This window comes from Felis catus, chromosome C1, assembly GCF_018350175.1.
Source record: "Felis catus isolate Fca126 chromosome C1, F.catus_Fca126_mat1.0, whole genome shotgun sequence".
In the NCBI taxonomy this organism is placed as follows: Eukaryota; Metazoa; Chordata; class Mammalia; order Carnivora; family Felidae; genus Felis; species Felis catus.
The window spans coordinates 65,491,616-65,502,309 of record NC_058375.1 but is presented as its reverse complement, the minus strand read 5'-3'; positions in this window follow the sequence as shown (position 1 = coordinate 65,502,309).

The window sequence follows — 10,694 nt, the reverse complement described above, 5'->3', positions numbered from 1 at the left end:
ATAATGTGAGTTACTTTGGGTCAAGAATATTAATATTAAGAAAACATTTAAATGGATAACTTTCTTCAATGGCCACAGTTCTTATTTGTCAAAGCATTATTTTAAGTCTCTTCTAGGCTATGCCTGAGGTGTTTAGAATCAGAGTCTGCTCCTGTCTACTAAGAGTTTAGAATCAGAGTCTATTCCTGTCTACTAAGAAAAAATTTAGGCTAGGGTTTATCCCACACATTGTTTTCACCATTTGTTAAGTGGATATGGAAACCCATAAGCCTAACAATGTTGCTTAGAAACTACAAATCAGCATAAAATAGCACTCTACAAGGAGACTAGGACCACAACAATTTGACAGTTCTGCAAAGACACAGTCCAGCACACTTTGGATAACTGCTTCAGAGCTAAAGCCTTCTCAAGAAGCTCCCGCAAAATGCCTTAACCCCTAGTTTCTTTTAGGTGGTGGAGCAGTCCCAAAATAACCATCTCCTAAGGTGAAATTTATAGTATAAACAGTCACGAAAAACAAGAATGGCATATAATTATAAGAACAGCTGAGGACAAGAAGAACCTTGTTGAGCTTTGTTCATGGCGAGGAAAACAGTGATAGGACCTCTTGGGGGCAGAGGGTATACGCTCATTCCTTCCATAGATATGAGACTAGATATTAAGTACCAGCCATTACAATAGATGGTGAGAATGCAATGACAATAAGACACTATCTCTGCTCTCAAGGGGCTTATACTCCTGTATGGTAGGAAAACATAAAATGTAACAAAGGTAACTTGAATTATTTGTCTACTATTTTCTTTCTATAAAATAAAGACAGGTTTTGTTCTGCACTGGGCCTGTCATGTCTAATAGCTCTTCTAAGATAAACTGTCTAGCATCTCATTGCAGCTGAGGCAATCTCAGTTGGTCTTGTTTTGCATTACACAACCTGTTCAACAAGGTCCAGGTAGCTCAGTTCAGAGGAGGGCATTTAACACGAGAGCTGCTCATCTGCAAGCTATCTAAAAAAACTGAAGCTAAAAAGATGCATATGGAAAGACAAAAGGAGGGAGTGGTAAATCACAGCTTCAAGAAGACTAAAACAAGTAAGCAAAAGCAGTAAGTAAATATAAATCTAGCACAGAAAGAGAGGAAGCCAGATCCTCTGGATCTGGAAGAAAGAAGATATAAGAAGATACAACTGATAACTTTAACTTCTGATTGATGAAGTTACAGGACCAGATTTACTCTCCCATTTGAAACAACTAAAAGCCCAGACAAATATATTAAACAACAGTTTTCAAGATACTGGACATCAGGCAAAGAGGGGCACCGATTCCTAAAAGATGGGAAAGAAACAAGGTGAGCCCAGCCACTGCCCCAGCCTCATGCCTCAAGAGAGTTTCCAGACACTCAGGAATAGGAAACCCAGGTGAATCCTGGCAGACTTCCTGAGGTGATAAGACAGACCAAGTCAAGGAGACCTGACAAAAGACAGTACCAGAGAAAGAGAGCTAAGCAGATTAATAATTCTGGACATCTAAAGAGGGTTCTCCTCAAATATTCAGCTGGATACCAATCAGAGCATGTGGGTGAGGAAACTACCTAAACCTGAAAAAAAGGCACACTAGAAATTATTAGAGGTAACTCTTAGGATACTCCAAAGAAACAGAACCAACGGGACATGAATATATAGAGTAAGAGATTTATTTTAAGGAATTAGCTCATGCAGTTGCAGAAACTTGGTAAATCTAAAGTCTTTGGGGTAGGCCAGCAAGCTGGAGAATCAGGGAAGAGTTGCAGTTTGAGTCCCAAAGAAATCTGCTGGCAAAATCCCTTCTTGTTCCAGAAGTCAGTCTTTGTTTTATTAAGGCCTTCAACTGACTGAGTGAGGCTCATCCACATTATGGAGAGCGATTTGCTTTACTCAAAGTCTACCAATTTAAATGTTAATCTCATCCAAAAACCAACTTCACAGAAATGTTCAGAATAATCCTTGACCAAATACCTGAGCACCATGGCCCAGCCAAGGTGATACATAATACTAACCATCATAATAACAATACCTGTACTTACACCTATCCAGGAATAGGGCCTCTTTCCACCAGCCACACTTTAAAAACAAAACAAACATGGGAATGCAAGCTGGTGCAGCCACTCTGGAAAACAGTATGGAGGTTCCTCAAAAAACTAAAAGTAGAACTACCCTACAACCCAGCAATTGCACTACTAGGCATTTATCCAAGGGATACAGGCGTGCTGTTTCAAAGGGACACATGCACCCCAATGTTTATAGCAGCGCTATCAACAATAGCCAAAGTATGGAAAGATCCCAAATGTCCAACACACACACACACACACACACACACACACACACACACACACACACACACAATGGAGTATTACTTGGCAATCAAAAAGAATGAAATCTTGCCATTTGCAACTACTTGGAACTGGAGGGTATTCTGCTAACTGAAATTAGTCTGTCAGTGAAAGACAAAAATCATATGACTTCACTCATATGAGGACTTTAAGAGACAAAACAGATGAACATAAGGGAAGGGAAGCAAAAATAATATAAAAACAGGGAGGGGGACAAAAGAGACTCATAAATATGGAGAACAAACTGAGGGTTGCTGGAGGGGTTGTGGGAGGCAGGATGGGCTAAATGGGTAAGGGGCACTAAGGAATCTACTCCTGAAATCATTGTTGCACTATATGCTAACTAATTTGGATGTAAATTTTAAAAAATAAAAAATTAAATTAAAAAAAAAAGAAAGAAATACCTGGATTCAAGACACAGGTGTTCTTGTAATGGAATAAAAAGAGCTTTTTCACATTCAAAAATAAATAAATACATACATACATAATAAAATAAAAACAAAACAAACAAAAAACTTATATTTCATAGGGCATCAGATAGACTACTTAGAAGGGTCTTGCCTCAGTAGTAGGAAAAATTTAGCTCTAGACTGAACTCTATTCTGGTCCTATCTAACAAAGATTAAAAGCAAGACCCACAAGGATCAAAATGTTTCTAAGAAACTTAACTGCAGAACAAACAGTAACATAGAACAAGAATATTTATAGGACTACAAAAATATCTCACACCCAAGAAGTTAAAACACAATGACTGGCATCCAATCAGTAATTACCTGGCATGCAAAATAAAGTAAGAAAACATAGCCTAGGGGTGCCTGGGTGACTCAGTGGTTAAGCGTGTGACCTCAGCTCAGGTCATGATCTCTTGGTTCGTGGGTTCAAGCCCTGCCTCGGGCTCTGTGCTGACAGCTCAGAGCCTGGAGCCTGCTTCGGATTCTGTGTCTCCCTCTCTCTCTGCCCCTCCCCAACTCATGTTCTGTCTCTGTCTCTCAAAAATAAATAAACATTAAAAAAAAAAGAAAGAAAATATAGCCTATAAAAGGGAGAAAAATAATCAAAACTGATACAGAATTGACACACATAATAAAATCAGTACACAAATACATTTTAAAAGTTCTTATAACTATCATGTCAAAAAATTTAGAGGAAAGACTGAACATATTAAATAGAGATATGAAAGATATACTTTTTAAAGATGCAAATTGAACTCTAGAGATGAAAACCACAATATGAGAAGAAAAATACACTGGATGAGATTAATAGATTACACATTCTAGGAGAAAATGTAGTAAACTTGAAATTTGGACTAAAAACATAAAACCCAATTACACATTGCCTTCTAGAAATTCACTTTAAACATAAAGACATAAATCAGTTAAAAGTAAAAGGGTGAGAGAAAATATATGATGTTAACACTAACCAAAATAAAGCCTCACTGGCGATAATAACATCAAACGAAGTAAAATTCAGAGCAAAGAATGTTACCAGAGACAAAGAGTGTCATTTCATAATGATAAATAGTTCAGTTCCTCAAAGGACGTAATCATCATAAAAGTTTATGACATAAAAGTTAGAGAGGGAGAGAGCCAAACCATAAGAGAGTCTTAAAAACTGAGAATAAACTGAGGGTGGGAGGGAGGGGAGGGTGGGTGATGGGCATTGAGGAGGGCATCTGGTGGGATGAGCATTGGGTCTTGTATGGAAACCAATTTGACAATAAATTTCATATATTAAAAAAAAAGAAAATATATTTAAGGGATGAAGGCAAAATAAAGTCATTCTCAAATGAAAACAAAAAAAAAAAGAGTTGCATACTTTACCAACAAGCCAGCCAGGCACTCTTAACTATACACTTTAAATATGTAGAGTTTATTCTATGCCAGTTATACTTCAATAAAGCAGTTAAAAAAAAAAAAAAGACACACCAAGATAAACAAAGCTCATCAGAGCATCACAGTCACAATTTACAGAGCCAAAAACTGATGTGATTGTAGATAGGAGACCCACAAATTGCTCCTGCTTAGAACCTGCCCACAGACACAAGCCTCCATGAAATTCACTTCTCTGTTCTTATGAACTCCCTTTCTTCCTCACTGCTACATGTAACCTCATAATGAAGCTTCTGCATAATCTGACGTTAACCTGATTTGACTCTGTTTCTTAAAACCAAGGATCCAAACTAAAAAGTTCGTTAATGTAGAACTGGAAAGTCAAGGCAGGTGGGCAGAGTATAAGAAGTATGATTTAACTGGTTGATTCAAAGGAATTCAAGTTTTTAACCTAAATGATTCCTGTCTCAGAAGCCAAGAACTTGTAAATATGAATGAGAAAGTACCATTGTGTGGTATTCAATAAATGTTGAAATGCTGTAAATCTCTGAAAAACTCAGTGTGAACTAAAAAAAGAACAAAAGATAAAAGATGGGAACCAATATCTTAATTTCCCAAATTTGAAAAGAATAGATTCTACAACTTTCAAATCATGAATTTGAGGTCAATTCCAGGAAGAATTCTGGAAGTCACAAAATAAAGCAGCATTTTGAGTGCACTAAAAAAGAACATCACTAAAAGCCAATATAGCAAGTCACGGTACTCTGAAATCATTTACTTTATGATAGAAATTTACATTCCAAAAGATCAGCAATGTGTCTTTCTCTTCTATTAAATGTTGGTTTTTCTCCAGAATTCTATCCATAGCACTGAGGGAAGTTGCTAATTTGATAGGATGTAAACCTCGAGCTTCTAAGAAGAAATATGTGGGGACCCCTCCTGGAAGCAAAGAAAACACAAAGAAAAACAGAGCCAAGCAATGAAGACAGAGTTCAGATGATATATGAACCCCTAGATCTCCAGCTGTACACAGAGGTAGACCTAGCTCTGACTTTTTCATTGTTAGTCAATATCTCCCCTCCCCTTATTACTTACCTAATGTATTTGTTTACATATTTATTCATTTTGGCAAGTGGTCTCTCTGCACTTCATTTTATCAGACTCAGTTAGGAGCACTGTGAACCACTTTGGCCACTGACTTTCTAAAAACAACATTGTGAAGCTGCATTTCATCCAAACCAGGGTGGTCTAGGTGGTGAAGATTCTCGAAACTAAGCTAGATAAGAAACTGAAGATGTTTACCCTGTGGGAAAGCAGACACAATGGCTTCTTTCGAATAGTTGAGAGGATCTCAGGTATAAAAGTGAATAGATTTGTTTTGGAGTGCCAAAGAGTAAAATTTAAAGGAAGTCAGATTTTAGCTCATCTGTGCTGATCTTTGGGCTTAATTCATTTTTTGCTCATCTGTGAAGAACCCTGAAGAGGATATACATCACTCCCATCCTTTCCAACAGTGAGATTCTATGATATCTCATAGATAAGATAAGAATAGATAAGATAGTATATTTTATTACATATTCCTCTGATTACTTTTAAAGGTAGGAATAGCCCTAGATAAAATTCAGATATTTTCTGAGTGTTTCCTTTGTGCCAGGAACCATGTGTCTTTATACATTTCCTACATCACTCCATCCCTAGAAATATGGCATCTTGGCAAGGCTAAAACCATTTCAGTGCTACCACTTTTTCATACAATTCATAAAAATACACTACTTTTCTTCTTGTTAAAAATACAACAAGTTCAGGAAATAAAATGTAGTTCCTGTTTAATCTGCATACCAGATTTGGGAAAAGTCTCAAATACTCCTCAGTTAGCCCATAATCCAATTTTCCCCAGTGTGCAGCTGGGCATTTTAGAATCCATATTAACTGCCCATTCAACAGCTATTCTCCCTTCTTACTTGCTGGGAGAACCCTGGTGTGATTAGATCAGCCTCAATGGGTGTCCTCAGCCTCAATGGGTGAATCATACATTCATTTCATAAATGTTTACTGAGCACATACTTATTATGTGCCAAGAACTAAAGACTCTAAAGATGCAAGTGAGAAGGCAATACCCTGTCTTTTTTAAGTTTTATTTTAGTAGAAAAAGACAAATCAGAAAACAATAAATATAATAACTAAGTAAATTATATGGTTAATTAGAAGATCAATGGCATTCTGAGGAAAATATAGAGCTTGGTAAAGGGAATGTAAGTGCCAGGGTAGTAGCAAGAGGCAAGTTTCGATATTAAATATGATGATCAGGATAGACCTCATTGAGTAAGTGAGATTTGAGTAAAGACTTGAAAGAGGTGCAGGAGTGAGCCATGCTGATGTCAAAGAGAAAAACATTTAGACACAGGGCACAGCTAGAGCAAAGATCCTCAGCAGGAGTATACCTGGCATGTCAGAGGTATAGCAAGAAGGCCAGTCTGGCTGGCTGGAGTGCAGGGAAAGCAGTTGATGATAAGGTCAGAGATGTCACAAGGGTCCAGGTGATGCAAGACCTCGTAGGCATTATGGAGTCTTTGGGTTTTACTTTCAATGAAATGGGGACACTTCAGTAGGTTTTGAGCAAAAGAGTGACACTCTTGAATCTAAAGCCCAAGCTGATGACTCTTTCCACTTTGCATTTACTCAGTTGTTCCCCTAGCCCCACCATCCAAAAAATAAAAGAAGTCATTTAGGGTTCGACCAATCTGCAATAAAATGCCAAGTAGGAAATAGCAGCAAACAAAACATTTTCTGTTTAAATGTGTAAATGTGGTAGAACAGGTTTTCTTCCTCCCTGCTTCCCATTTACACACAGCAACACATTTAATCATCACAACAACCCTGCAGATTAGGTATTACTATAGTTTTTGTTTTGTAGCTGAGGAAACTGAGACAGAGAATTTAAGTCACACAACTATTAACCGCAGAGCCAGAATGGAAATCCTCCTGGCTGACTGATTCCAGAGACTGGGCTCTGAATCATTACAATAAACTGCTTAAGTTTATTAAGTTTATTATCTACTAATGGGTAGATACCTGCCAGGAATATCCAGAGGCACTTTCCTGTCCCAACTTCTCTCCATCCTAAATGACCATTCACCCAGACCAGACAGAGACTGACCAGACCAAGGCAAGTCCCTGGGGAAAGCACTGTTCCATGCAGGAAAGCAGTGGGAGAGGGGGAAGATTCCAGAAGAAAGAGGATCCAAAGGAGGGAGAGGAAGATTTTTCCCTAAGGACCATAATAGACGTCACTACATGGCGTTACCCTGAGTGTCTAGAACAAAGAACTTACTCTCTTGGACTCAAAGTATAGCTTTTGACCTTTTCATCAACAATTTTATATGATTAACTGGCAACAATAACATTGTTAATAATAGGCAGTAGGACATCCCTCCCACAAAAAGGGCAGAATCCTGGAGTTACGTAAGGAACATGGTAGTGCAAGAAACTCATCAGATTGGGACATTTTACCCAAAGCCCCCCTAATGCCAGCCTTCTCATAACAATTAGTAACACGGAGACTTTTGAGTTGCAATGTGAATGTCTCACACAGTTATTTTACCTTCAAAGAGATATTTTTCCTAAGAGGAAAAATATAAACCTGAATCAAAAAAAATTTTCTCTTTTTTCCTTCCAAGGTCACCCCCTCAAATGAAAAGTACAACTTTGTCCAGCCAAGAAGACAAAAATTAACTTAAAAAAAAAAGGAGGTTACCTGTAAAGCCCTACTCCTTGGGTAAATTAGGTCAGGTATCTTGATTCTGTGCCTAACACAGAATATAGTCTCTTGAAAGATTTAATACCTCTTTCACATCAGGCCCAGTACTATTTCCCTCACGGCCAGTAAGCCCTTCAGGGAAAGTCAATTACTCTAAGGCTTTCTTGCAAAAAGAACTCTGCTTTTTACTGATTCCAAATACTAGTGTCTCTGACCTCAGTGGTTCTCAAACTGCTAGACTCACTCCTTTCTATAGAAAATATTTTTCAATGCCCATATATAGTCCTAAAATGAAATCCATACAAAATTGTAACCTACCTACACTTATAACTTTTGAACAGAAAAAAAAAATGCTTTGACTATAACACAAAAGAGGAAAAAAATAGAATTTATAATAAAATAATGTATATGCCAATATGCTCAAACACAGCCACACCAGAAGGCTAATGTAGTCAATCATCTACGTGTGGAATCTATGGAAATTTGACATCTACTACCAAATTGATTAAGGTCTATTGTACTGGTGATCCGAATGCTGAAAGTAGCATGGCCACTAGGCAATGTGGTTTTCCAAAATGGGGAACAAGTTGGTAAAGCTTGAAATAAATCCAGTATACTCTTCCTTCAATTTACAATTATTTTAGTTTTGGAAAATGCACCCTATTTTTAAACCATGCAAAATATATTATGAGTTTACATAAAATGTTATTAGGCTCTAGACTCATAATTATAACAAGTTTTTACCTACCCAAACAACTGATGAGGCAACTAAAAGTTATGTAGAACATCAAACAATTCTTCCTTGTGTAGAACTGCCCTGCAAATTGCAACTTTCTAATATCCCTAACCTTTGTCCATAAAATCCCCACTATCCCCTCAGACAACCAAAATACCCCCAACTTTCCAAAGTATTCTCTAGGAGACAGTATCATTCCTATTGGTGACAATGCATACTCTTCATGCACTTATAAAAATAAGCACATTTTAAAAGAAATCGCACTTTAAAACTCAATCTCTCAGATTTACCTTTGACTTTACCATTATCTGCATCAGAAAAGTAAAAAAATGTCTGAGGTTTGGAATCATACCTGGGTGAAACCTCAATTTCACCACTAACTACCTTGGTGACCTTGAACAATCCCCTAACCTCTCTAATCAGCAGCTCTTCTCCTATAGAAGAGAAAACTATGTCTTTACAAAAGGACCACAAATATAACTCAACCCAAATCAGTAATGTCTTGATTGTCCATAAACTAATCTGGCATTTCTCTCAGGTTCCCATTCACTCACTGGTTAATGGGGAAAGAATTAACTATATGTCCAATGCAATTTAAATTTAATCCAATCTGATAATTTAAATGATCCCTTTAGGCAGTGTTGAGAATCTCTAGGGGAAAAGTATGTTCAGGCTCTCAGCAGGACCAGCTTCATAGGTCTGAGACCTGTGCAGTTGCACATAGTCCTACACTTAGAAAGCCCCCACAGCTGGTTTAATGCTCTGTCACAGTCTTAAGATTCTTAATTTTTGAACAAGGGACTTGTATTTTCATTTTGCACTGGGCCTAGAAAAGTATGTAGTCAATGCTGGCCCTCAGGCACCTGCCTCCCTCCCCTGCTTCTCTCCTTAAGATGATATCTGGATATCTGAGGAGAAGGGCATTGATGGGTCCTCATGACTTTGAGAGAAAGAGCCTCCTATCTTCATGGACGTCATTGGCGTGCATTGGGAAGTTACTACTGGTCTCAAGACATCAGCCATTATTCACTGGGTGCACCTTGCTTGGTCAGGACCAAATAACACCTCTGTATGTCTCAGCCCTACCCCTACTATGTTGGCTATAGACTGTGGAGTGACTACTCTGGTCCTCACCAAGTCTACTGGCCTGGCATTCCATCTGCCTTGTCAGGGCAGGGTGGGCAGATGGTGCCTCAGAAGGCCTTCTGGCTCTTGTCACATCATCTACAAAACATGGGACTTGGAGGAAGCATAGGAAAACAAAGCCACAGGATCTCCTTCTGTTTGTGGTGCATAGCCAAGTTGTTGTGGTCATACTCCCAAGTTGGTACAGGTGAGCAGAACAAAAATGAGCTTTCCAGGGCCCCCAACTTGGAAATGGGCAACATCTCCCCTCTTTGTTCTTACTATTACTCTTATTTTTGTAATACAACTTCTTTTCAAGCCATGGGGGAAAATTACAAGACACATATCACTATCTTCTACTTCTATTTCTTTCCACAATCTCCTTGGCCAAGAAAGGTATGTGGAGGTGGGGGAAGTTTTTACTTTCCTAACATCATAGCCTCCTACTTCTTTTTTTTAATTAATGTTTATTTATTTCTGAGACAGAGAGAGACAGAGCATGAGTGGGCGAAGGGCAGAGAGAGAGGGAGACACAGAATCCGAAGCAGGCTCCAGGCTCCGAGCTGTCAGCACAGAGCCTGACACAGGGCTCGAACTCACAGACCGCAAGATCATGACCTAAGCCGAAGTCAGATGCTCAACCAACTGAGCCACCCGGGCGCCCCATATATCCTCCTACTTCTTGATGCTAACCTCGTGAAGCCTTAAGTGTATATAAGGGTGTCTTCTCTATACAATGGATAGCCCTCTATGATCTGAATTTTCTGGGCTCAGCTACTGATGTGCTAAATGGGAAATAAGATAATTAAGCAAACCCCCTATATGCACACATGGCTCAGAAGTCAAGAGTTCACTTTCTCTTTCTCTAGGACAGTAAACCTCA